This window comes from Tachyglossus aculeatus, chromosome X4 (assembly GCF_015852505.1).
Source record: "Tachyglossus aculeatus isolate mTacAcu1 chromosome X4, mTacAcu1.pri, whole genome shotgun sequence".
Lineage (NCBI taxonomy): Eukaryota > Metazoa > Chordata > Mammalia > Monotremata > Tachyglossidae > Tachyglossus > Tachyglossus aculeatus.
The window spans coordinates 58,236,597-58,264,200 of NC_052098.1; positions in this window are offsets into that span (position 1 = coordinate 58,236,597).

Genomic DNA, 27,604 nt, shown 5'->3' on the forward strand with positions numbered 1-27,604 from the left:
GTATCTGATATATCCTATGGAAAGGAAAGTGTCCTGGGTGTCCTAAATCTCTTAGGAAGGGGATCGAGGTAAGAAAGAAATCAATCCTGAAGGGTTGATGAAAGAGGCTTAATGATGAATTTGTGGTAGGCTTTGAGATTTTTGGGTGAAAGGCTCCACTGGAGGTTTGGGTATAGAAAAGTTGGAAATTGAAAAGTTCTATTGAAATTTTGTGTCCATTTCAATTCCTTGTACTATTTGATGGGTGTTTTCTTGAAGTAGTAATAGTATTTATTAAGCACTTATTGTGCATACTTAGCATTTTTGTATTCTTGATATTTTTGCCTTCCCAAATTTGGGAACATGATAACATTCCTTAAGGATGTTAAGGAATAGAGAAAGGAGAAGCTTAGGTGACTGTATGGGAAATAGGGCTCTGTGAAAGCCATTCTTAGTTGTTTCAGGCCTTCCTTCCATTTCTCTTCTGTTCTCTTCTTTTCCTCTGACTTCTTTTCTCTTTCCATCCTCCATCTGGTCCACTTTGGTCTTTTATTAAAACAATTTCATTTTGGAAATGTCTAGGTTTGTAGGCTAATAAAATGTTCCCGCCTTGCTCAAGAGATGGAGAGCACAGCAAAAATTTTTCCCAAAAATCAAAACTGAATGGTCCTGGCTCAGGTGCATGCAGCAACAGAGCTCTGAGAAACAAATGTACCATCTGTCTTTGATCAAAACTCCTTGAAGCTGCTTGCAACTCTACTATGTAAATGATTTTGCCTGTTTACTTGTTTAACTTGAACGCTGTTGACGAAAAGCAGATCTTAGACCAGAATTGTTGTAAAACCAGTCCAGTTCTGAGTACCCTGATCAGAAAAACAGAATTCAGAGCCTGAGTGCTCTGTGCTTAGCACAGTTCCATGGAAATAAAACGATTATGTTCCATTTTTGAAACTGGAGGCAGAGTCACGAGAAACAAGATGAAAGGATTTAATCATCCCAATCGCAGTGGTAAAATAGGTCCCACTCAACTAAAGTGAGCCTACTTAAAGTAAAAAGGGGTTACCAAATTTAACCTTCACCCATTGGCAATCATAGCACAACACAATTCTGTGACTTCTAGTGGCTCGGGAACTATTAAAGGTTATTTTATTTAAGAACAGATAGCACGTGGGTGTTTACTTACCGCTGCCTAGGGAACTGTGTATCATTACTAGAAGAGGCTAGGAAAAGTGATATGCATCAAATTTCCTTTCTGTACCCTCGTCCCTCTGGTGAGGGAGATCTTCTTTGCTGAGAACTCAGCACATGGGAAGCAAGCTCTCTGAAGGCAGGAAGTGTGGCTTTCTTTTGGTATAAATATCTGGGAGAATTGGGATGACTCTTTCCCTCTTTTTATCAGTGGACAAAGCGGCCTTGCCAGTTGCTGACACATGGAAAGATACTTGATGATGGGTGATTAATTCTCCCATCCAATGGTGGATGAACGATCATTAATCAATGGCATTTATTGCGTGGTTACTGCATGCAGAGTACTGTACTAAGTGCTTATCTCTTGTGCCTAGAGGATAATTTAGATAACAAGGTTGCCAAAATACAGCTATACAGTGAGTGGATTATCCTGTGGAAGGTTTGCACAGGACAGATCACTTGACCTTCACAGGTGCAGTTTATTGCAATGACCGGAGGGCATGGTAACTGCAGATTTCATTTCAGGGTCTTGTTCCTTAGGCTCGGACTAGCTGTCTCACAAGGCAACAAGGCTATTTAACCCAAATTATCTCTGAAAGTCTTGCTCCTTCTAGAGTCAGTCAATCAATCAATCAATCAGTGGGATTTATTGAGCACTTACCAAGTGCCGATTACTGTACTAAGCACTTGGGAGGGTACAATGCAAAAGAGTTGGCAGACACATTCCCTGCCCACAAGGAGCTTTCAGTCTAGAGGGGGATTCATTGACATTTAGCTTGAATGTCATGAGACATTCAATTAACCAGGAGGCCACATAGCAACCCCTCAACAGTTTCTCTATTATTGGAAGTTGTGTACCAACAAGGAGAATTCTGGAAAACGTTTTCAAGCCCCAAATTCCACTTTACTGAGAATTTGGTCTGGGGAGAAATGTTTTTTTCTCATTGGAAATACATTTTGTGTTTCCTAGATCACATCATGATGTAAGTTGGAAAGTTGCTAGTAATGCAGTAGAAAGTTTCCAGACAAATGGGAGTTTTTCACTGAGTCAAGCAGCTGCCTTTCATTTTCACAGCAATCAACCCAAAATATGTGGCAAATACAGAGTACATTTCAGATTTTTGTGACAATTCTGAAAATGACCCACCCTGCAGCAGGGAATATTTGATGCTCCAGGATGAACAGACTCTCTCCATGCCCTGGAAATATACTCTTCTTATTCATGCTCCACATGATACCACCTTGAGACCCCAACATTCTTTAGTCTCCTTATAAAGCAGTTCAAGAGTTGGCAACCCAAAGGACATTTAACACTCACCAACAATTCCACAGAAGGACAGCTCAAAAATCTGTTGTAAAAATAAAACGAAGAGTTAAGCTGGACGGAGGATCACAGGATTTCGGATCTGGAACTTTCTATAGGAAGTCACAGGAAAGAGCACCTGGAAAATACATTCTTATTCAGCAAGGGGAAGGTGACTCCAGTGCTTTTTTAGATACCACTCGATCAATCAATAGTATTTATTGAGTGCTTGTTGTGTGCAGAGCCCTGTATTAAGCTCTTGGGAGAGTACACTAGATGGAGGAGACATAATCCCTGCCCACAAGGTGCTTACAGTCTTACCGAGGAGACAGACATATAATCATTTACAAATCGGAGCAAGTAATGCTTAAATAGGTGAGTATATCAATTGATTTGTACAAAAGTGAAACAGGAGTTTCTGTGTGCCAAAGTGCTGAGATAGTAGCTGGGAGGATCAATCAATCAATCAATCAATCAATTGTATTTATTGAGCGCTTACTGTGTGCAGAGCACTGTAATAAGTGCTTGGGAAGTACAAGTTGGCAACATATAGAGACGGTCCCTACCCAACAGTGGGCTCACAGTCTAGAAGGGGGAGACAGAGAACAAAACAAAACATATTAACAAAATAAAATAAATAGAATAGATATGTGCAAGTAAAATAAATAAATAGAGTAATAAATATGTACAAACATATATACATATATACAGGTGTTGTGGGGAAGGGAAGGAGGTAAGGCGGGCGGGAAGGAGAGGGGGAGGGGAGGAGAGGAAGGAGGGGGCTCAGTCTGGGAAGGCCTCCTGGAGGAGGTGAGCTCTCAGTAGGATGTAACCCAAGAAGAGAAATGAACTGGGGAAAGTTTATTGGAGGCGGTAGGATTCCAACCTATCAATCAATCAATCAATTAATAGTATCTACTATCTACTCTGTGCAGAGCACTGTACTAACTCTTGGGAGAGTAAAATAGATGCAGGAGACACAATCCAGGCCCTCAAGGAGCTTACAAATTAAGTTGGGAGACAGATGCAAAATACTGTAGAGACTGGAGAAAGAAGGTAATGGAAAGATGAATATGTGGATGAATAAGTGCTTAAATAAAAGAATAATAGAATATGTCAATATGGGAGTGCATAAATGCTGAGGTGGTAGCTGGGAGGATAAGACTGGTGGAGAATAGAAATTAATCAAGGAAGGTTCTCTGATTTCCAAAGATGAAGAGTGCTGTGATTTTTGTGGATTTTAAGGGGAAGGGGGTTTCAGGCAGGAGGAAGTGTATAAGCAAGCAGATGCAGGCAGAGGAGATGGAAAAAAGTCCAGTGAGTAGGTTAGCCTAACAGGAATGAAGAGTGCAACCTGGGGGGTAGTGGGAGAAGAGAGTGATTAAGGTGGATGGAGAGAGCTGCTACAGTGCCTTAAAGCCAATGGTCAGGAGGGGTTAGACAGTTTTTAGGTAGTTCTAGTATGTGGTTAAAACAAATACAAATAATTTGAAACGAGGTTTTAGTGAACTGTCTCTACCTATACATTTCTGTGTATGTTGAGATGCATGTTCCATTTATTTACTAATTTATTCATTTTTCCATACTTTGCCAGTTGTACCTATATTTTTGCTTCTGTTCTCATTCTATGTATACAATTTGTGTCTGCCTGGATTTCACATTCATCACACCAACTGGACTCCTCATCAGAGCAGCAGACATACTAAATAAAGTAACCTTACAAGGAATTTTCTAAAATCATTAGACTGCAACATTTATTTTCAGTTGGCAAACTCGCCCATGCTCTCTCTCAATTCTTCCCCCACCCTTACATCCACCCTCACCTCCTTCTATTTTTCTCCAGATCACTAGGCTAGGGCTACCAGATGGCCATGTCTTTGAGAGGTTACCCTTCCTCTCATAGCCAATTGTGAAAACCCAGATGCCAAAAGATAGATCCTGTGATAGCCTGGGAGACTGAGGTGAACCCAAAGCTTCCACTGGGTTTGGGTTTGGCAGTCAACGAGAGAGGTTGCATCAGTGCCAGTGATTTCACACACCATCTGCTTGAAAACCTCTTTTTCCCTGTGGTTTGGAAATTTCCTCTAGGCCTGTAACCTCTTTTAGGCAATCGAAGGCCAGTAATCTGCTCTAGAATAATAACTTAACCTTGTCGGGGGGAACTTTATTTGGCGTTTCAAACATGAACGCTGCTGTTACATTGATCTAAGTCCTAAGAACATGAGTCCCACTTGGCTCATCTTTTTCCAAATTTTCCTTGAACTGCAGCAATTTACATCTAGACTGAACTTTTTGATGTTTTTTCTTCAATGCTTATTGATCATGAAGATGAGTTAGGTGCCCACCAAAAAAAAGCCTAAAAAATCCCCTCTCTACAATCATCGCCATCAGTGGCAGAATTTATTGAATACCTCCTAGTATATAGAGCAATAATCCAGAACAATCATTGATCTCTAGGTGTTTAGCTTCTAAGGTGACCTGACAGGCAGATGACACATGCTGAATATATTTCACACAAGCAAATACTGAACATACATTCATCTGTCAGTTTTCATGGTTTATATTATTATATATGCATAAAATGCACACACACGCACATACATAATATGAAAATATATTATAAATACAATATGTAATATAAAAATGCATAGAATGTATGTATATATATTATATATATATGTATATATAGAGAGAGAGAGAGAGAGAGAGAGAGAGATAATTTTGACAGTCTTGGGAGAAGTAGATTTAGGATAGGAGAGGAAAAAGGAGGACAGGGGAGAAATGAATGGAAAACAACTGGAATGGAATGGAGGCCACTTGAGATGAAAGCCACATGAGAAGGGCTAAAAGATAATAATAATAATAATAATGATGATGGCATTTATTAAGCACTTACTATGTGCAAAGCACTGTTCTAAGTGCTGGGGAGGTTACAAAGTGATCAGGTTGTCCCACGGGGGGCTCCCAATCTTAATCCCCATTTTACAGATGATGTAACTGAGGCCAAAGAAGTTAAGTGACTTGCCCAAAGTCACACAGCTGACAATTGGTGCTAGCTTGGCTAGGACTAAGACCTAGTAAATTTAATAAATTTAAGCACTTGATATTCACCTCTCTCTCACCCCACAAACCTATGTAGATATTTGTAATTCATTTTATTGTCTGTCTCCTCCTCTATAATGTAAGTTCTTTGTGTGAAGGGAACGTGTCTACCAACTCTGTTCAGTCAGTCAATCATATTTATTGACCACTTAGTGTGTGCAGAGAACTGTACTAAATACTTGGGAGAGTACAACAATCAACAGACACATTCCCTGCCCACAGTGAGCTTACAGTCTGTTGCATTGTACTCTCCCAAGTGATTAGTAGTGTTCTGCACACAGGAAGTGCTTAATAAATACCACTGATTGATTGACTGATTAATTAGTCTACTATTCTTTCATCTGCCACCACTCAAGGCTTTGGCATGCCCTCTTCTGGAAGCTTAACCTTCTTTGTGTGATTGAGCCACAAAAACCATGGCCCAGCCGTGATGTCACATGGACGATGATCCTACTCGACTTGACCCAAGAGAAATTCTGAGTCTCACTTGACTGCTTTAGAGAAGAAAGAGAGGGAATAGAAGGAATAGAGGGAGGAGATCCTAAACAATTTTTCCACATGTGTTAAATTTCATCGTACATCATACACCCTCTCCTCAGGCATCTCTTTGAGAATTCCATGTTGGGTTTTTTCATTCCAGTCTTAATATAGGAATTCTAAGGAGTAAAATAGATGAAGAAAAACATTAGCAAATGGATGTAGGCAGCAGGTTCTTCTGATTCCATCTTCTTCCTGCACCACAATGAGCTGTTGCCATAACGATGGTATTTAATGTAATTATGGTATTTATTAAGTCCTTACTCTGTGCCAACTGGTAGGGTAGATACAAGATAATGAGATTAGACACAGTCTCTGTCCCACTTAGGGCTCAAAGTCTAAGAGGGAGGGAGATCAGGTATTTTATCTGCATTTTACAGATAAGGAAACAGAGGCAGGAAGGCACTAAGTCACTCAGCAGGCAAGTGTTGGAGCTGGGATTAGAACTCAGGTCTACAAACTGCCAGGCACTGGGACATGCTAGCTCCCCTAGGTCTTTTCCCATCATATAACATTGCTTTAAATGTTGGCATTTGCTGTGTAGTTTCCACTTTATCAAGACAATTTACCTGTATATGAAGTTTAGCAGTCCAGCTACATGGTAATTTTTGTGTATTTATCCCATTTGCTTTATTTGAATTCCTGTCCATATGAATGATTTGTCCTACAGTCAGTATTCAGTGGATGCTCAATAAATGTTGTTACCTGCGAGATGGCTACCATTTTCCAGTAGAAACCCAGTGAACTGGCACATCCCCATCAAGCTGTCGGGCCCCGTCTTTGTGTGTCTTGGCCAATCAATGAGTCAATCAATTAATGCTATTTAGTGAGTGCTTACTGTGTGGACAGTACTTTACTAACTACCTAGAGATGTATAATACAATAGAGTTGGTTAGCATGATTCCTGCACACAAGGAGGTTACAGTCTACAGGGGGAGACAGACATTAAAATAAATTACTGATAGGGGAAGTAGTAGAGTATAAGTTGTGGGGCCGGGGTGAGTATTAAAGTGCTTGAAGGATAAGCAGAAGGGAGGGCAGGTAGGGGAAACGAGGGCTTAGTCAGGGAAGATTTCTTAGAGGAAATAATAATAATAACAATTGTGGTATTTGTTAAGTGCTTACTATGTACCAAGCACTGGGGTAGATACTAGATAATCAAATTGGACACTGTCCATGTCCCATATGGGGCTCACAGTCTTAATCCCCATTTTACAGATGAGATAATTGAGGCACAGACAAGTTAAGTGATTTGCCCAAGGCCACACAGCAGACTAGTGGCAGAGCCAGGATTAGAACCCAGGTCCTTCTTACTCCAAGGTCTGGGCTCTATCCACTGGACAACGACACTTTTAGGGGTGTTTTGAAGGCAGGGAGAGTGGTGGTCTGTCAGATGTGAAAAAGGTGGGAGTTCCAGGCCAGTAGGATGATGTGGGCAGGGGGTTGGCTATGGGGTAGATGAAATTGAGGTACAGAGAGTAGGTTGTTGATAGAGAGAAATGTGCAGATTATTAGACTGTGGGCCCCATGTTAGACAGGGATTGTATCCAGACTGATTAACTTGTATCTACCCCAGCGCTTAGAACAGTGCTTGATGTATAGTACACATTTAACAAATGTGACAAATTAAAATGATTTGAGTTGTACTAGGAAATCAGCAAGGGAAGGTAGGAGGGAGGGAGTTGATTGAGTTCCTTAAATACAATGGTAAGAAGTTTCTTTTTGATGGGAAGATAGATGGGCAACTATTGGAGGTTTCTGAGGAGTGGGGAGATATGAACTGAACATTTTTTTAGAAAAAAATGATCTGGGCATCAGAGTGAAGTACGGACTGGAGAGATGAGGGACAGGATGCAGCGAAGTCAGCGAGGAGGCTGATATAGTCAAAGCAGGATATGATAAGTGCTAGGATAAGTGTGATAGTCTGGATGGAGAGGAAAAGGCAGATTCTGGAGGTGTTGTGAAGGTAAAGCTGACAGGATTTTGTGACATATTGAATTTGTGGTTTGAATAAGAGATGAGTTGAGGATAATGCCAGGGTTACAGGCTTGTGATACAGGGGGGACGATGGTGTTGTCTACAGTGATAGGAAAGTCAGGACAAGGTTTGAGTGGGAAGATGAGGAGTTCACTGGCTTCATGTGTGGTTTCCCGTGCCAGGCTAGAGCCACCCGGAATGAGGGATAAAGTGATCACGCATTAAAGTCATCAGGTATCTCGAGGAATATACTTACCATTTACATCCCAGATACTGGAATAAATACGATTGACTGAAGAGTCTGCACAGGACAAGTATATGTTTTGAGTAGATTATCTTCCTTGAAACATCTATCTTGACTCAGATCTGCAAGGGGCAAAACAAACCTCCATTGTCAAATACCTGCAGGCAGAGCCTCATGCAGACAAGCGTTATGTTTGGGAGTCATATTCTGCTTAAGAGCATACCCATGTCAGCCTGTGACAGCACATCCTTATTGAAAGGTCGCATTTCAGGCTTTTCCACTCACTCTCAACCCTGTCCCTTTGCTTTGCTAATGCCCTGGGAAGCTCTGTGCAGATAAAGGCCTCCTTCATCAAATCGACAATGCTATATCTAGGGAAAAATCAGAGTTCCAGGAAGAAGTTTTTTGTTTGCAAGTTTTCCAAAGGGTGCCCCTGTCTACTGTTGATTAACACAGTGGGAGCTAAATGAAATTTCTGCATCACTAGGAAGAGAAATTATCCCTAGAGAAAGCAAATCTGGCTTGTTTCTAGCTTTGTAGCAGATGTATGAAAAGCAAATAAAACCAGATAAGGAAGAATTAGAATTCTTGGGCAACAGCTGTCAATCAGGGTGGAACCAGGGTCAATGAAGAATCATGCCTGAGGTTACTATGTATCTATCTATATTATGTATTAGCTCTATAAATTATATTTTATGAATTATTTGTATTGATGTCTGTCTCCCCCTCTAGACTAAAAGCTCACTGTGGGCAGGGAACCTGTCTACCAACTCTGTTGTATTGTTCTCTCCCAAGTGCTTAGTACGGTGCTCTCCACACAGTATGTGCTCAATAAATACCATTGATGAGGACACAATTTCATAAGAAAAAGAAATTTGGGGGGACCTCAAAAAATTGGATTTTGGCATATCATTATGAGCTATAACAGAAGCCACTACTGCAATTCCTGTATTTGTTTTCTTGAGAAGGGGGTTGAAGATATTTTCTTCTTTATGAAATTCAAAGCTTTGGGAGTTTTCCTGCACAATAATTCTTGCTTTTTGCAGATTTGTTCAGTATCTCATTGGGAGACCAATGGAGAAAGAGGTCATGGAAATGAAAAGCATAATCTTCTTCCAGATCTATATTCCCCTAGTATCCTGATGGTATTATTTTTTTTCAGACCCCTAGAGTACTGTTTCTTACACAGGAGCAACTTACTGAATGATAGTCTAGATGTTGAATGAGGTAAGCTTACCAAAGTGAACAATTTACTCTCAATTAATCAATTAAACAATAGTATTTATTGTACACCACCTGTGTATGGAGCACTGTACTGTGTATGGGGCACTTGGAGGAGTTACAGTATAGTAAAAAACTTTATACTTACCCATGGGGAGCTTACAATCTAATAAGAGGAGACCAGCAGACATAATTGTATATTTAGAGAGGGAACAGGAGAAATGATGGCAATAGCAAAATTATAGAAACAAAAATCAATAAATGAATAATCGAATGGAGCATGTACTTTTTTAAAAATGGTATTTGTTATGCACTTACTATGTGTCAGGCACTGTAATAGGAACGAGATGATCACGTTGGACATAGTCCATGTCCCACATGATGCTCACATTCTTAATTCCCATTTTACAGATGAGGTAACTGAAGTATAGGACTTTAAGTGACTTGACCAAGGTCACACAGCAGACAAATGGTGGAGCTGGGATTAGAACCCAGCCCCATGCTCTATCCACTAGACCATGCTGCTTCTCACTGGAATACCCAGAAGGGCTAAGGGAACCCTGCTGGGTGAAGCAGCATGGCTTAGTGGAAAGAGCACGGGCTTGGGAGTGAGAGGTCATGGGTTCGAATCCCAGCTCCACCGCTTGGCAGCTGTGTGACTTTGGGCAAGTCACTTACCTTCTCGGTGCCTAAGTTACCTCATCTGTAAAATGGGATTAAGACCGTGAACCCTGCATGGGACAGCCTGATAACCTTGTATCTGCCCCAGTGCTTAGAACAGTGCTTGGTACACAGTAAGCGCTTAACAAATACCATAATAAAAGGGTGACTGCTGGGATAATAATAATACTAATATAATGATGGGGGAGGGAAAATGGGTTGGGGAATGCCTCTTGGAGGATGAATCTAGCTCTACAGAATTTTTACCAAGAAAACTACGGGTACGGCTGCAGATGGAGAGTGAGGCGTTCTGGGAGAGATGTGTTCATGGTGTTGCTATGGGTCAGAAACGACTCAACGGCATAAGACAAGACTCTTTTTTATCATATATTCAACTTTATCCCTCTCCCCCTTCTTTCTGCCCTATTTACTTCTCCATCATTCTTTCCTACTCTCTCCAACTTCATCTACTCCCACGGTCTTTGGCCTCTGCCATACCTTTAACTGACAGCATATAGGGAGGATATTATCCCGCCCCTGAGTGAGCAATTCCACCTTGGGGCTGACCTTATTATGGACAGTGTGAGAAGTTACAGTCCTCCCGTCAACATCCTCTCCTCTACCTCCCTGATTATGTCTTCTCGCCAAACTGCAATGGTGATGTTGCCACTGCTGTTGCCTCCGGTGACCTCTCTTGGCTTTCTTCAGAGCTCCTCCACACCACCACACCACCTCATTCACAGGGTCTGGAGTCTCAGATGTGGCCATCCTGATCACCTCACCAAAATGCTCTGGTGGCTGCAAGAGGTCACTGTGACTGTACTTGAGTGATCTAGGCGGAATCAGATACCAGTCCCCCATCTCCCAACTTTTCACTATTATTTAAGCTAATCATCTGAGGCCAGAAGCTATTGACTGTACATTCCCAGGCTTCTCAACTTCTAGAACACATCCCCTGGAATCAAGCTCTTCAACTACATGCTCCTGCAGTTGCAAAAAAACATCACCTAGGACTGTCTTTCCTTCCCTCCCTGACTTTGCATCTCTTTTTCAGACCCAGCTACATTCAGCATGGAGCTTGGGTTTGACCTCCCTAGGTTTGGCCATCTGCCTGAAGCACCTGGGTATGGAATGCAAACCACCAAACCCAGGGCATTCTTGTCTCAGCCTATAATTTATATCCCTCCTCCACTGGGCCTGATTAAATTGCCTGCACAAGCCTTTACTTGTAACTGATGAATTATTAGATCTGCAGAGCCCATTTGCCATCAAATGAAATAACATTGGCCTACTCAAAGTCATCCTCATTGAACCATTTGAAACTGTATCCTATCCTGTTCTAGAGGAAGAGGCTTAGTCAATGTTTTCATCACATCTAAGTCAGATGCCTTCCCAGAGGAAGAACATCTATTTTCTACTAATGTAGGAGCAGAGAGCTACAGCAAGCTTATTGACTGTTATCAGTTTCCCCTTGGCCAAATCAAGATGAAACCCTTTGCTACTTACCTAAATAATGAGAACATTTCCTAGGAAAGGAGAGGAAGTCATCAGCTTAAGCTCCAGTTGGGTTGTGCATTAGGGCTCTCTGGGCACTGCCTTAAGTCCTTTTCATCGGTGGGATTTCTGGGGACCTGCTCTCAGGTGGCCCTGGATCTTAGATGGTCACTGTTTGAGACTACTCAATATGAATATTCTGGTTCTAAGCCCATCCTCTGGGTGTCACTTCAAACCCCAGTGACATCTCTGAGAGATGCAGTGTGGCCTAATGGAAAAGGCACGGGCCCGGGAGTCGGAGGACCTGGGTTCTAATCCTGGCTCCAGCACTTGTCCGCTCTGTGACCTTGGACTAGTCACTTCACTTCTCTGTGCCTCAGTTACCTTATCTTTAAAATGGGGATTCAATATCTGTTCTGCCTCCTACTTAGACTGTGAGCTCCATGTGGGACCGGATTATCTTGTATTGACCCTAGCGCTTGGCACATAATAAGTGCGTAACAAATGCTACTATTATCATTATTATTATCTCTGCATTGTGAGCAGGGAACATGTCTACCAACTCTTGTAGCCTTTTGTCTCCCAAGTGCTTAATACAGGGCACTGCACAGAATAAGTGAAGTTTATTTTGTTAATTTGTTTTGTTGTCTGTTTCCCCCTTCTAGACTGTGAGCCCACTGTTGGGTAGGGACCGTCTCTATACGTTGCCAACTTGTACTTCCCGAGCGCTTAGTACAGTACTCTGCACATAGTAAGTGCTCAATAAATACGACTGAAAGAAAGAAAGAAAGTGCTCAATAAAGATGATTGATTGACTGGCTGATTTGCCACTGTTCAGACTTGCAACCCTAGGGCTCACAAGGTGCAAGATCAATGCAAGCTCATCTTATTGAACTTTCCCATGTAAAGGCTTTTCTCCCCATGCTGTGAGTCACTGAGGGTGCTGAGAATTATTTACCACCTTAAGCAGTTCATTGACTATAGTGGGAAATTGAAAAAGGAGAGAGAATTGGTATAATTACTGCTGTGGTTATGTTGTAAGTTATACTTCCTCTAATTAATGTTTTCTATGTTATTTGCTCAGATTCTCTACAAGTGTCCTATCAAAACACAACTACCACTCTGCTATATGTCCTTCCTAAAAGTGAGAATTGTTCTCATTACTCCTCTACTTCATGGGGTGCTTAGTTTGCTCAGCTTCATTAAAAGGCAAAATGATAATTATGATGATGGTATTTGTTAAGCACTTACTATGTGCAAAGCAGTGTTCTAAGTGCTGGGGGGATACAAGGGGATCAGGTTGTCTCACTTGGGGCTCACAATCTTAATCCCCATTTTACAGATAGGTAACTGAGGCACAGAGAAGTGAAGTGACTTGCCCAAAGTCACACAGCTGACAAGTGGCAGAGCCGGGATTAGAACCCATGACCTCTGACTCCTAAGCCTGGGTTCTTTCCACTGAGCCATGCTGCAAATCTATAACCTGGTCTACTGCTGCAGCAAGTTGTGGAGCAAGTTGTGAGGTACTTATTGGTTAAGCACCTGGGGAGTACATATGTCCTTATGTACATATTTTAAAATTATTTATTATACATTCTTTATTTCTATTAATGCCTGTCTCCCCCTCTAGACTGAAAGCTTATTGTGGGAAGGGGACATGACTGCCAACTCTGTTGTATTGTGCTCTCCCAAGTGCACATAATCTGCTTTTTGAAGCTTTTGAAAGAGTCCAGTGGCCTGAATGCTTGCTTCTTTACTGAGGGTCTAAATTATCCCTGGATGTGAAATAAGCTCAGAAGCATCTGAGCCTCAAGTGAAGCAGCAAAGGCTCCTGAAGCTCAAGAAAAGGACAATTACAGAACTTTGCACGTAGTAAGAGTACCACTGATGATGATGAAGCTACCTCAAGGTGCAGGACTCCTAAGCCATCTCATCTCATCAATTTTCAGCCTTGACTTCTTGTGTGATCCATCAAATTGACTCCCCAAAATGTGGAAGAAGCTGAACGAAGGGCAATTATTTTGCTAGTCTTTCTCTTTGCCCTCATCTTGTAACAAACCAACCTATGGTTGGTATGATTCTACCAGGCAGACTCCAAGTGAATAGTCTATTTCTCAAGAGAATATCGATCCCTGATAAGAAACTGTCACCCACTAAGGCACACCCACTGCCTTCATCATCATCATAATAAATAATTTAAAGATATGTGCTAAAGGACATATGTACATCCCATGTGCTTTCCCAATAATTACCTCACAACTTGTTCCATTTTCCATACTTGGTCTGCAGCAGTAGACAAGGTTATGTTTTTTGCCTTTTAATGAAGCTGAGCAAACTAAGCTCCCTATGAAGTCAGTCAGAATTGCGGCAACCCCTCCACAACCATGCAGGGTCATATCTGCTCTGGAGTAATTTATTTATATTCTATAATATAAATATATTATTTGCGTAATATAATTTATTATTTGTTTATTCCTATTATTATCTCCCCCTCTAGATTGTAAGCTCTTTGTGGGCAGGGAGCACATCTACCAACTTTGTTATATTGTACTCTCCCAAGGACTTAGTACAGGGTTCTTCACACAGTAAACACTCAATAAATATTATTAATTGATTGACTGAGTCTAGCTCTTCTGTATTTCCCTACCCCCAAGTCCCGCTGATTCCCACTATCCCCAGTGATTCTCTCCACAGCTCCATCCTCAACTGACTTCCTCCACTTCCCCTGAGTCTCTCCCCTCCACCACTCTGAATAACTGCACTCCCCTACTACCTCATTGACTTCCCCAACCATCCACTGGGTCTCTCTACTCTTCGTTAACTCCCCCAATCCCTTGCTGTGTCTCCCGACCCAACTATCTGCCTTTCTTCTCATTCTTTGCTTCTTCTTTCCTCCCACTAGCCATTACTCACTTTCTTCCTACTGCAGCTTAACTTATCCTCTTCTTCTTAGTATTCTATTCCTTTTTTTCTCTTCATTATTCAGGCAGTGCCAATGCTCCAGTTCTTTTGGCTGCTTCGTTCCTCTTCTTTTCATAGCTCTCTTTTTTCTTGAGCTTCAGGAGCCTTCGCTGCTTGAGATCCAGGTGCCTCTGAGCTTATTTCAAAATCATTTAGCCCCTCAGTAAAGAAGCAAGCATTCAAGCCAGTGGAGTCTCTCAGGAGCTTCAAAAAGCAGACTAGACAGGCAGGGCAGTTTGGATGGACTTCAAGGGGTGAACTCCAAGTGGTCAGAGCCTACAAGCTCTGGCCTGTTGACAATTCAATGATTATTAATCTCTTTGAGGTCAGGGAGCATGTTTACCAACTCTATTGTATTGTAGTCTCCCAAGTGCTAAGTACAGTGTTCTGCCCATGGTAAGTGCTCAGTAAATACCATTGATTGAACGATCAAATATGATTTCTTGACCCTCCAACTGATCTTATCTTAAGTTTTCAACAATACATTTTTGTGTGAAATTCGACAACTGGTTGTCATTATTTTTTTCACCTTTTCTCACTTTCCATTTTTTTTCATTTCACTTTCCATTTTTTCACAGCTAAACACAATGTACAATCGTTGGAATTCTTGCACTTTCTAGCTATTTAAATGATACAATTATTTCCAATTTTATAACTTATTAACTTTGTTTTTACCCTAAAAAGATAAGTTACCTGAGTGGCCTGGTGACTTGCCCAGGATTATACAGAACGAGCCCCCAGATCATGTACAGTGAAGGTGAGGAAGAAGAAAACAAAATTGTCCTGGCACGCAGGTAAATATTGTGCATTTAATAATACTTATGGTGTTTGTTAAGCACTGACTAGAGGCCAGGAACCATACTAAGGGCTTGGGCGGATATAAGCAAATTGGGTTGGACACAGTCCCTGTCCCACATAGGGCTCACAGTCTTAATCTCCATTTTACAGATGAGGTAACTGAAGTCCAGAGAATCAAAGTGACTTGCCCAAGGTCACACAGCAGACCAGAGGCAGAGCCAGGATTAGAACCCCTGCCCTTCTGACTCTCAGGCACACGCTCCATCCACTACGCCATGCTGCCTTCCATAATAATTATGGCCTTTGTTAAGAGCTTACTATGTGCTATGTTCCGGGGTGGATGCAACACAATCAGATCTGACACAGCCTTTCTCCCACCTGGGACTCACATTCTAAAGGGGAAGGACAAAGAGCTATATTATCTCCATAGCAGAAACTGAGCACAGAGAAATCCAGTGACTCACCCAAAGTCCCACAGCAGGCAAGCAGCAGAGATGGGATTAGAACCCAGGTCTCTTGATATCCAGACCTACATTCTTTCCACTAGGCCACACTGCTTTTCAGAGATATCCTTTCAGACTAAGGGAACTCCGACTTTCATAATAAGTGTCTTGGGCTCTATTCCCCATATAATCACTGACCATTTTCAGGGGCTTGTTTATCCATGTATGTCTGCTTCAGTGATAGCAGCCCAGAAGTCAATCTCCAATTTTTAAGGCATTGAATTATACCTTCTGACACCCCTTCTGGGCCCTTTGCACAAGTCAGGCTGGGCCTGGACACAAGCTTTGTCACGTTTAGGCTTGCAATGGCCAGGTTTGGCCCCTTCAGCATATGGTAGCTCTACCCCACCTTCCCTACCCACACACCTATCTTTCTTCTCCAGTCAAAACTGTGCCTGCTTTTTTGTCCATAAAGACCCAAAAGACAAAGTTTTACCCTTTATACATGTCCACTCACTGCCTCAAGTGGAATGGGATCATGAAGTCCCCAAATGGGTGTGACTTGTTGGGCTGGGTGAGTTTTTCCTTAGAACTAGCTACCACATTATTAAAGGCCAGACCAAAACTCCAAACAGGCCTCAGACACCCAGCTGGCTGGAGGAAAGAATAGGATTCCTTGCAGTATGCAGAGTTTCTAAAAAGACACAGTACTCTACAAGCCTACCCTAAGGCTGAATAGAAGAGAAAATTGGTTTATACTGTGCTATATAGGATAAAAAGAAAAAAAAACTAGCATCAATGTTTCCTCCTATGGCTGCTCTGTTTAAAAGATAAAGGAAGATTGCCTCATCCAATTAGACAGCTTATAAAGGAAGATTGTTTCGACCCATTTTCCTGAACGCAAATCTCACCTTTCTTTAAGAGCAGAGGGTGAATCAAAAGTGGACAGCAGATGGTATTTTGTGTTCTCAGATCTGGCAACCCCAGTTTAGAAAAAAAGGTCATAGAAGACGTTCTTCCATCTGTTTAGTGAGGCATTGATTTGACTGATGAGGTAAGAAGTTCAGCTAATTTAGTGCTGGACCACATGGCAGTTGAGTGGAGTCCTGCTCTCTGAAAAGACACCTATGGGTTTAGCAACATGCTTGCTTTAAAATCCCAGAAAAATACAATAGCCCCTAGTTATGTAGCCCACCCACAGCTCCACAGAAAAATGGTTTTTGTGACTGGGGGTTTCCTAACAGGTTTCCCTGGAATCAAGTTATCATTATTCATGTATTTCACTGATATTAAGAAGAAGCTGGTTATCCCATTAGTACTATTTTCTAATTAAGCACTTACTATGTGCCAAACACTGTACCATGCGCTGGACTAGGTTCAAGATAATCAGGTTGGACACAGTCCGTGTCCCACAAGGGGTTTTCAGTCTTAATCTCCATTTTACAGATGAGGTAACTAAGGCACAGAGAAGTCAAGCAATTTGCCCAAAGTCACACAGCAGATAAGTGGCAAAACTAGGATTAGAACTCAGGTCCTTCTTACTCCCAGGCCTGCACTCAATCTACTAGGCCACACTGCTTCTAAAGCCTGTGATCCTTTGTTTTCAAAAGCATATTGTCCCTAATTGGCTTTCCAACTTTAAACACAAGAATTCACAAGTCTGGAGAAAGGGTCTACTGCAGGCAACAGAAAGCCCATCCATTTCTTCTCTGTTCTCATGTCCTTTAAGCCGAATGAAGAAGAATGGGTTTTATTTCGTTTTGTTTTATTTGACCTGTACATTTGCAAATGGCCCGAGAATCTTCTATCTTAATTTAAAAGTATCTAAAATGTAAAAATAAGTCAATGCCTCTTAGCAGGGAAATCTAGGAGGATGAATCACAATGTAAAAAGAATGGCTGATTGCCACACCATCTCCTTGCTGAGGCATAGTGAACAGATCTGGGAGGCCCATACTGAGTACCCTGAATCATTTTTTTAATGGTATTTCTTAAGCACTTCCTATGTGTCAAACTCTGTTCTAAGCCCTGGACATGACATTCATGACATGTGTCTGCTCAGAGTCTATCTTACTAAGAGTGAGATTGCTCTTATGACAGGACCAGGAAATTCATGGCCAAAATGTTGAGCCTGATTCTGATAGAGGATTGGTTGATAGAGGACTGGTGTATGGCAAATGTACAATGGTCCAGCTAGCATCCATTTACTCAGGGGCTGGAAATATTAGAATACCCAACTCTCTGTCTCTGTGCCCATGTGCAGAATGTTGTGTGAATACCCTGAGCTCATGGCCCCAGTGGAGCAAGACCAGGGCATTGCAGAGACAAGGTGGGAGAGGGCAGAAGGGTACCATTCATTCATTCATTCAGTTGTATTTAATGAGCACTTTCTGTGTGCAGAGCACTGTACTAAGCACTTGGAAAGTACAATTCAGCAACAAATAGTGACAATCCCTACCCAAGAATGGGCTCACAGTCTAGAGCTGACTAGACTATGGACCAGACTTCTACCATGTTTGCTGGAACTCCTCTCGTACTGTTTCAGCAGCTACTGTGTCAAGTGGGTGCAATCACTAGCTGCCTTTGCATCAGCACAAAGACTCTTTCTGTTTCAGTCAGCTGTTGCTAAGAAAGTATTATTTTTTAAATTTTACTCTCAGCACTCCCACCCTCATCCCATCTTACCCTGCTTCATTCCCTCTTGTGAAAAATCCTCCTGACTCTGAGGCTTTGGGAAAACCCCCACAGTTCCCACCTCCTCCCACCATGCTGAAGACCTGGTTTCCTCCACCCCAAATCCCAAACCTGCTTGTCTTTCTTAAAAACTTGTCCCACTTCCTCTGCACTTTCCCTGTTTTTGCCATTCAGTGATCTTTTCTGTCTGGGCTCTCTCCAAGCCATTCCTGCAAGCCACATTGGTGGGGATATAGGCAAGGTTGTGAATATTAGACAGTGAGGTCACAGATAAAGCAGTGTGCTTTAAAACCTTTTCAAATGAGCCCATTTAAAAAGCTGGCAAGACAATTGCAGGAAGGTAAGGACCAGAAAAACACAAAAGCCAGGATACAGAATGGACTGGTTTCATCTACACCTCTTAGAAAAACACTGGGGGATGCTGGGAGGAGTGTGGCTTCTCTGCCAATAGTGGAAGAGCTCCAACCCTTTCTGGGAGGGGTAGGATTTTCCTCAGAGGGAACCTGGAAAAAAAAAAGCCTCACTTCGTGTGCTGTGCCGTTTAGAATGCCAGTTTCTGCCTACCATTCCCCTGGAATCCAACCAGAAGAAGAGTTCCCAATGATAAAGTATTTTTTTTATCCCTGCTTAGCCTATAGCTGGTTTAAAAGGAACGATAATAATAGTATTTTTGAAGCCAAGCAATAGAGTAAATGCTGGGGTGGATGCAAGATATTCAGGTCGAGCACAGTCCCTGTTCCATATGGGGCTCACCATCTAGGGAGAAGGGAGATCAAGGAACTAAAACACAGAGAAGTTAAATGACTTACCTAAGGCCATACAGCAGTTTAATGTAGGAGCCAGGATTAGATCCCAGGGCCTCTGCCTCCCAGGACCATGCTCTTTCCACCAGGCCACATTGCTTCTCCTCTTCTCCCAGACAGAACCTTAGGATGGCCATGAGACCGAGCATAGAGTGCAAGTCTTGGTAATCAGGCAATCAAGACATACATTTGCAATTTTTAACATCAATAGCTTTAATTATGGTTCTGTAAACCTTAATCTATGCATCTTCAGTTGTCAACATTTTCAATCTGTAGTATTGACTTTCAAAACTCACCTGCGCTGGGCAGCAGCAGCAGCAGCATGGGAGAGAGTCGAGGGCAGAGACTCAAGTTTACTGCACGGAAGAAGGCAATGGTAAACCACTTCCTTACTTTTACCAAGAAAACTCTGCTGATACACTACCAGAATGATTGCAGATGGAGAGTGGGACTTTCTGGGAGACGTGTCCATGGAATCACTATGGATCAGAGATTACCTGACCACGTAAAACAAGTATTGACCTTGGTCGTTACTTTCTTTGGGAATCTGGTTCAGCCATGATTACCGGGACCACGGGGCTACCAAATGGATCCTGACTGGATTTTTAAATCCCACATTTCCCTTGGATTGCTCTGACTATAGGATGCTCAATTGTAGTCCTAGTTTGGTGTTGCACATCTAATCGGCTCCAATCTCATTCTCATGATGTAAAAGTTTCCGAGTCTAATAGCAGAGGAAAGGTGGAGTGACTAAAGAGAAAATGAGTGGCAGAACTGGTGACAGCAAACTGCAATGCAGAGATCCTTGCTGCAGTTGTTGGAGATAACTAGTAGATACATAGTGAATAGAGCATGGGCCCGGGAGTCAGAAGGACCTGGGTTCTAATCCCGGCTCCACAACTTGTCTGCTGTGTGATCTGGGGCAAGGCACTTCACTTCTCTGTGCCTCAGCTACCTCATCTGTGAAATGGGGATTCATTCATTCATTCAATCACATTTATTGAACACTTACTGTGTGCAGAGCACTGTACTAAGTGCCTGGGAAGTACAAGTTGGCAACATATAGAGACGGTCCCTACCTAACAACAGGCTCACAGTCTAGAAGGGGGAGACAGACAGCAAAACAAAACATGTAGACAGGTGTCAAAATCATCAGAACAAATAGAATTATGGCTATATGCACATCATTAACAAAATAAATAGAATTGTAAATATGTTCAAGTAAAATAGAGTAATAAATCTGTACAAATATATACAAATGATGTGGTGAGGGGAAGGAGGAAGGGCGGGGGGGATGGGGAGGAGGAGAGGAAAAAGGGGTCTCAGTCTGGGAAGGCCTCCTGGAGGAGGTGAGCTCTCAGTAGGGCTTTGAAGGGAGGAAGAGAGCTAGCTTGACGGATGTGTGGAGGGACGGCATTCCAGGCCAGGGGAAGGACGTGGACTGGAGGTCAACCACGGGACAGGCGAGAATGAGGCACAGTGAGGAGGTTAGCAGCAGAGGATCGGAGGGTGCGGGCTGCGCTGTAGAAGGAGAGCAGGGGGGTGAGGTAGGAGGGGGCAAGGTGATGAAGAGCCTTGAAGTCGCGAGTGAGGAGTTTTTGCTTGATTCGTAGGTTGACAGGCAGCCACAGGAGATTTTTGAGGAGGGGAGTAACATGCTCAGAGCATTTCTTTACAAAGATGATCCGGGCAGCAGAGTGAAGTATAGACTGAAATGGGGAGAGACAGGAGGATGGGAGATCAGAGAGGAGGCTGATGCAGTAATCCAGTCAGGATAGGGGGAGAGATTGAACCAGCAAGGTAGCGGTTTGGATGGAGAGGAAAGGGCAGATCTTGGCGATGTTGTGGAGGTGAGACCGGCAGGTATTGGTGATGGATCAGATGTGTGAGGTGAATGAGAGAGTGGAGTTGAAGATGACACCAAGGTTGCAGGCTTGTGAGACGGGAAGGATGGTAGTGCCATCTACAGTGATGGGAAAGTCAGGGAGAGGACAGGGTTTGGGAGGGAAGATAAGGAGTTCAGTCTTGGGCATATGAGTTTTAGATGGCAGGCAGACATTCAGATGGAGATGTCCTGAAGGCAGGAGGAGATACGAGCCTGGAGGGAGGGAGAGAGAGCAGGGGCGGAGATGTAGATTTGGGTGTCATCAGCGTAGAGATGATAGTTGAAGCCATGGGAACGAATGAGTTCACCAAAGGAGTGAGTGTAGATAGAGAACTGAAGGGGACCAAGAACTGACCCTTGAGGAACCCCTACAGAAAGGGGGTGGTAGGGGGAGGAGGAGCCCGCAAGGGAGACTGAGAATGAACGCCTGGAGAGATAAGGAAATAAGGGGATAATGCTGTGAGCCCCATGTCGGATAGGGACTGTGTCCAACCTGATTAGCTTATATCTACCTCAGTGCTTACAACAGTGCTTGGCACAGTAAGTTATTAATAAGTATCATAATTAATATTATTATTATATGTGTGTCTGACACAACTCAGATGAAGGGAGCATAAGTTTCTCTCCCTTTCACTCCTGAGTAAGAGGTGTTCCTCAGTATAAAAGGAAGCATATTCAAGCTTCTAAATTTCCCAAAAATGTAGTGGTGCAATGGCCGACACCAGCAACATTTTCCCTCTGAGAATTTGCCTTTTGGCCTTGGACGTTTTGCTACTAAAAGAATTGAGGCAGTTGAAGCTGGTGGCCCGGGGCCTCTGAAATTTTTGGTGACCCATTTGAAGTCTTCGAGGCGTGGCTGTAGTTCTGCCCCTAGAAACTTGCATTTGAGTTGCTCACAACCTGGAGCTGCACTGAAAACACTGAGATTTGGAACACATGCATTGGTAACTGAGGTAGTTCTCAGTATGTATCCTGGGACTAAAAAGTCCCAGGAGTATCTGGGTGTTTCATTACCCTTCTCCCCTCACCTTGTTATCCATGTTCTCCTCTTTGACATGAAGGTGGAGAGGAAGGAGTTATGATCCCTAATTCTCTGCTGCAAGGCCCCAAGGCAACTTGTTCCTTTTATGGCTAATAGAAACCTCCGTATTTTGCATCAGAACATCAGCCTGTTTGGCTACCACATAATGTGTGGAGCAATTTGAATAATTTTGTTTTAAATGTAATATTCTTTCAAAACATAAGCATAAGGAAGAGGATGGATTTAACTTGTTGAAGATTTTTGGTTGAAATGACATCGAGGTTCCAGGCCAAGAAATCAAGGGACGCTTTAAAAGCTGAGAAGAGCAAGCAAGTGCCTGATCTTAAAAGTTCATTTTAAGAGACGCTGCCCAGGAAATACTTAGACAAACATAGCACTATGATTGAATCCCTGTTCCCCTTCCAGTTGAGATTGTGCATCCCATGTGGGACAGGGACTGTATCTGACCTGATGATCTTGTAACTACCCCAGTACTTAGCTCTGTGCTTGAACAAATACCACAATTATTATTATGATTATTATTATTATGCTAGCTACCGTGAAAGAAGTGTGATACATTCTGGATTCCCCAGGAGTCAATGGACATCCAGCCTGCCTTAAATAGGCATTATGCCAGGGAACTAGATGGACATAATGAAGATTGGGTGGAGGCCAACTGGATCATGCCAGCCAGAAATGCCCCTAGCCCACCCCTGTAGATTCTGAACCAATTCTAGAACATTCAGCGTTAGGAGACAAGGTTCTAGGAACTCACTCCAGCTCAGAGGTGCTCCAGGAGGTCTACTCCCAGGGTCAGATTGCCCTTTCAGGCCTAGAGGTCCTGGGATGGCCTCTTAGCTCTGGGCCTTCTTCTCTGGGAGTTTGAACTTCTTGGGGAGGGCCCTTGTAGTCCAAATAAGCCAGGCTCCCTGCCCTTTCAGCTCAAGTGGACTGGAACCCTTGGAGAGAGAAGGGAGAAGAGTCCTAATTGGAGGAGTTAGTCTGAAAATAGGAAGTATTTTCACGTGGAATATCTCACTGTACATACCACCCTTATGAGGAAAGGATGGCAAGGATTATTCTTCCCATTTTATGGATGGGGAACCTCAGGCTCAGAAAGATGATGTGGTGCCCAGGATCTCACACAGTGTGTCAGTGGCAGTGCTGGGATTATTGCAGTTTCCTAGAGAACAGGGAGAAGATTGCTTGGCTCTTCGCATTTCATTTGTACAGAGTGGTGAAAGGAAGGGGATTGTGCAGAAGGAGAAGAAAGGTTTAGAAAGGCCCAAGAGTTTGGCTTTGTTGTTCTCCATCAGTATTCTCACATATTTGCCTCTCAGTCACCTCTGCTGGGGTTCATTTAGAGAGCATCCCATTGTAGGTGATTGGCCACTACAGATCCTATGTCTAAAACTGGCCAAATGTCCCTAAATCAATAGGTAGTCCAGGCTTTCCCTAAACCTCAGGATTGGCAGGGATGACTCTTTTCCAGTACTTCCTTTGATAAATACCTTTGTTGGCACACACAGGATTGATCCACAGGGAATCGGATGGTTGTATTAGATTCATTTATATAGTGCAACGTGAGTTGCAATTCGTCATTGATCAAAGAAAACAAACAAAACAGAGGGAGTTTTCACAGAAAGACTATCAATACACAGACTCACATCAAAGTCAAAATGTGAAAACGGGATTAAAAAACAGTCAGAAGATAATTTGTAAATTGTCTTTAAAACCCCATAATCCACAATTCATTAGTCTTTGTGCTACAGAGTCTTCTTTTCATTTCATATTTCCAACCACTCTTTTCCACTGCAGGTTTCAGTTAGGATTACACAACCAAAATGAACAAGAAACTAAGCAGTTATCCCAGGAAGACCACCAATCTAAATCATTACCACTGCTAAATGGGTTTTCTGACTGTCTACATTACTCCAACTTCACTGGATAATTGTACAACCCTCAACATCCCTTTGCTTGTGGGTGCCTGGTTTTTCCTGCAAGTGTCCAATCCTAGCCAAATAGGATAAGAACTGAGAAACAATGAAGATGGTGGAATAGGTAATTTAAAGCAATGAGCTAGATAAACTGGACCAAAACCCTTGATTTCTCTTTGAAATATCCAGGTAATTCAGGAAAAAAAGAGTCAATCAATTTATCAGTCAATGGTATTTATTGAATGCTTACTGTGTGCAGGGAACTGTACTAAGCACTTCGGAAAGTACAGTACAATAGAGTGGGTAGACTTAATCACTGCCCACAAGGAGCAGCATGGGAAGTAGCATGGCATAGTGGCTAGAGCCTGGGCCTGGGGGTCAGAAGGTCATGGGTTCTAATCCCGGCTCTGCCACCTGTCTGCTGTGTGGCTTTGGGCAAGTCACTTCACTTCTCTGTGCCTCAGTTACCTCATCTGTAATATGGGGATTAAGACTCTGAGCCGCACGCGGGACAGGGACTATGTCCAACCCAATTTGCGCATATCCACTTCAGCGTTTAGTACAGCGCCTGGAACGTAGTAAGCGCTTAACAAATACCACTATTATTAATGAGCTTTCAGAGGAGAGAAGCTGAATTTATCTGAATAATTGTATCAGTTGACTTTTCTTTGCCTAAACAAACCTGTCTGATGAGAAGACAAGAGACAAACTCAACCTTAGGTGATTCCTATAAATTGTTTCTTCTTGAGGTGGAGACCACTTGTAGTAATTCTCTAATGCTCTTATGCAAAGCATATATGATGCATGAACAAGGATTGAAGCTATTTGTATGCAGGGCACCAGTAAGCAACAAATGGTAAAGGTGGCTTTGATTTGGTCTCCTGATATGTGATCTCATTATCATCATCAACAACTTCGACAGTGTTTTTGAGCACCTGCTGTGAGCAGCACACTGTACTAGTTCATTATAGAGCAAGTTACTGAATTCTTGCCAGTCACCAGTGTCACATATCCCCTTCCACTGTGTTGCGATTCTAGAAATATTCTTTACTGACCTCTAGGCAAGCGGTACTGTCACGAAATACCCCTAAATTGGCAAGGTCAGATCATTTTCCCCAATGATCATACAACAGCAACAGGGTTGTTTGGTTTTTTTGTTGGTTTCGGGTTTTTTTTTTTTTGAGAAATCCTCTACCACTCTTCCCATACAACGTTTCTGTGCACATACATACCCCCTCGGGAGAAAAACTAATTGTGAAGATTTTGCATTTGTTTAAGACAACACAGTACCACTCATATATAAGCACTTAGTACAGTGCTCTGCACACAGTAAGTGCTCAATAAATATGACTGAATGAATCTATCATGGATTATGTAGGGACTTGCCCTTAACCTTTGACACTAGGTAAATATTTTGCACATAGGACTACAGGGGCACCATGCAATGAGACCATGCTGAGAAACACATTCTTTTCTTTAAAAGGAAAAAGAACTTGCACCAGACCTGATATTTTTATTTCTTTAACTGATGTCTTTTTTGTCTCTTCTGTTATGAAAAAGCTGCTGAAGTCTGGATACTGCTGAACTTGTGTTGTATTTTTTTATTCCATTTTGTTCTTAGAGAATATGGCTGAAATGCAATTTGTTTTACATGTAAAAAGTTAGCATGGAATTTTTTACAGAAATGTTACATTCTGTCAAGAGACTCTCTCTGCTCCCCGGGCAGCAGAAGGCTGATGAGGAAAGGGTATGCAAATAACAGCCTCGCCTTGATGGGAAACAGCCATAATATACCATGTGACTCTCTGTATTCAAATGCCTAGAATGTGACCAGGGTCTCTAATTCATCAGACCCAATGTGCTCTTTGATCAGGGCTGCCTTGCTAGTTCCATGCTGGCAGGACCTCATAGACAGACAAGTTCCAGGGCTTGATTCTCTTAGTCATCCACATCTGCATGTAAATGAAAGAAACTTGGCAGCACCATGCTGGCTAGAAGATACCAACTGCTGACACTGCCACAGCAAGATGAAGAGCTGCAGCTCTAGGCAGGAACAAATGGGAGAGAGGGAAAAGGGAGGTAGAGCGAGAAAGAAAGAAAGACAGAGAGATAGAGAGGAAGAGAAAGAGGGAACCAGAGAAAAAGAGGATCAGGATTTCACAGAACGGGTTCAGGCTGTTTTGTGCCCTAAAACAGTCCATTCCTGTTACGAGCTGCCAGGATTTGTTTTTCCTTGTCTAAAAACACTACTAAGGTGGCAAGATGAATATATTTTTTTTTTTAAATGAGGTTAAGTTAAAATGTAGCACTTCTGCAGGACATGAGGAAAAGTCTGAGGAAGGAGGGCCCAGGAACAATTGAATGAAGAGGGAGATAAGGCCATCATTTTATCTCCAGGCCCAGGAAGGCAGGAGGCAAGAGACAGGCTTGCTCATCAAATGCTGACAATGGATTTTGGAGAAAAGGGGGCCCATTCTGTGGCATTCAGCTACAATGTTAGTTGAGGGCTGGGGGGAGGATTGGGGGATACAAAATGGAGAAGCACAAAAAGTGTCGGGCTACCCAGGATGCTTCACAATGATACAATCAGAACTCATGTCTTCAACCAATCTTTTCTACCCTGATCTCTAATAATTATCAACTACAAATTCCAAGGCCAAGTCAGGTTGTTTTTCCATCTTGAATGAAATTGTCATATTTTCACTGATGAAAACCCATGAGCATAAAGATATTAAGGAAAGTAACTCTTTTATCAGCACCTTTATAAATGATATAATTAGGTGTTCTGCATAATGTGCCCTGAACATTCCCTTTCTTTGTTATTTTGTATTTTTCATGACTTCTATGGATACTGAGCAAGTTTGGAAAGAAGGTTTAAATATACTTGGAAAACAATGCAACACTTTCAAAATTCCAAAATTTTGACAAAATATTTCCTTTCAGATGGAAAGAAATTTTGTTCTTGCTTGATAGTGTAAGTGTTACGGTTCTCTGCTCCAGTTCATTCCTTTGCTTCTTCTACTCAAAAACGGTGTCCAGGTACAATGAAATGGTGATTATGTAAATTCACTAATAGAGTTCAAATTCAACATGGCAGTCTTGCTGATAGGCTATAAAAAATCCATTGTATTAGATCATTAACTTTCCTCAGCCCTTTGCCAGTGTTGAGTCTATGATGCACTTCATGGCCGTGACCATCATAGCCTGAAAAATGTGGTCCTTGTGCTGTGGGTCATTCTTTCTATTTTAACTCAAGTTTATACTTGCCCGCGGACTGCTGATTCTCTTTAGGCCCTGCCTACTTTTATCTGGTGACTCAATCTACCATAATTGTCATAGCTGAGCATGCAAACGGTAA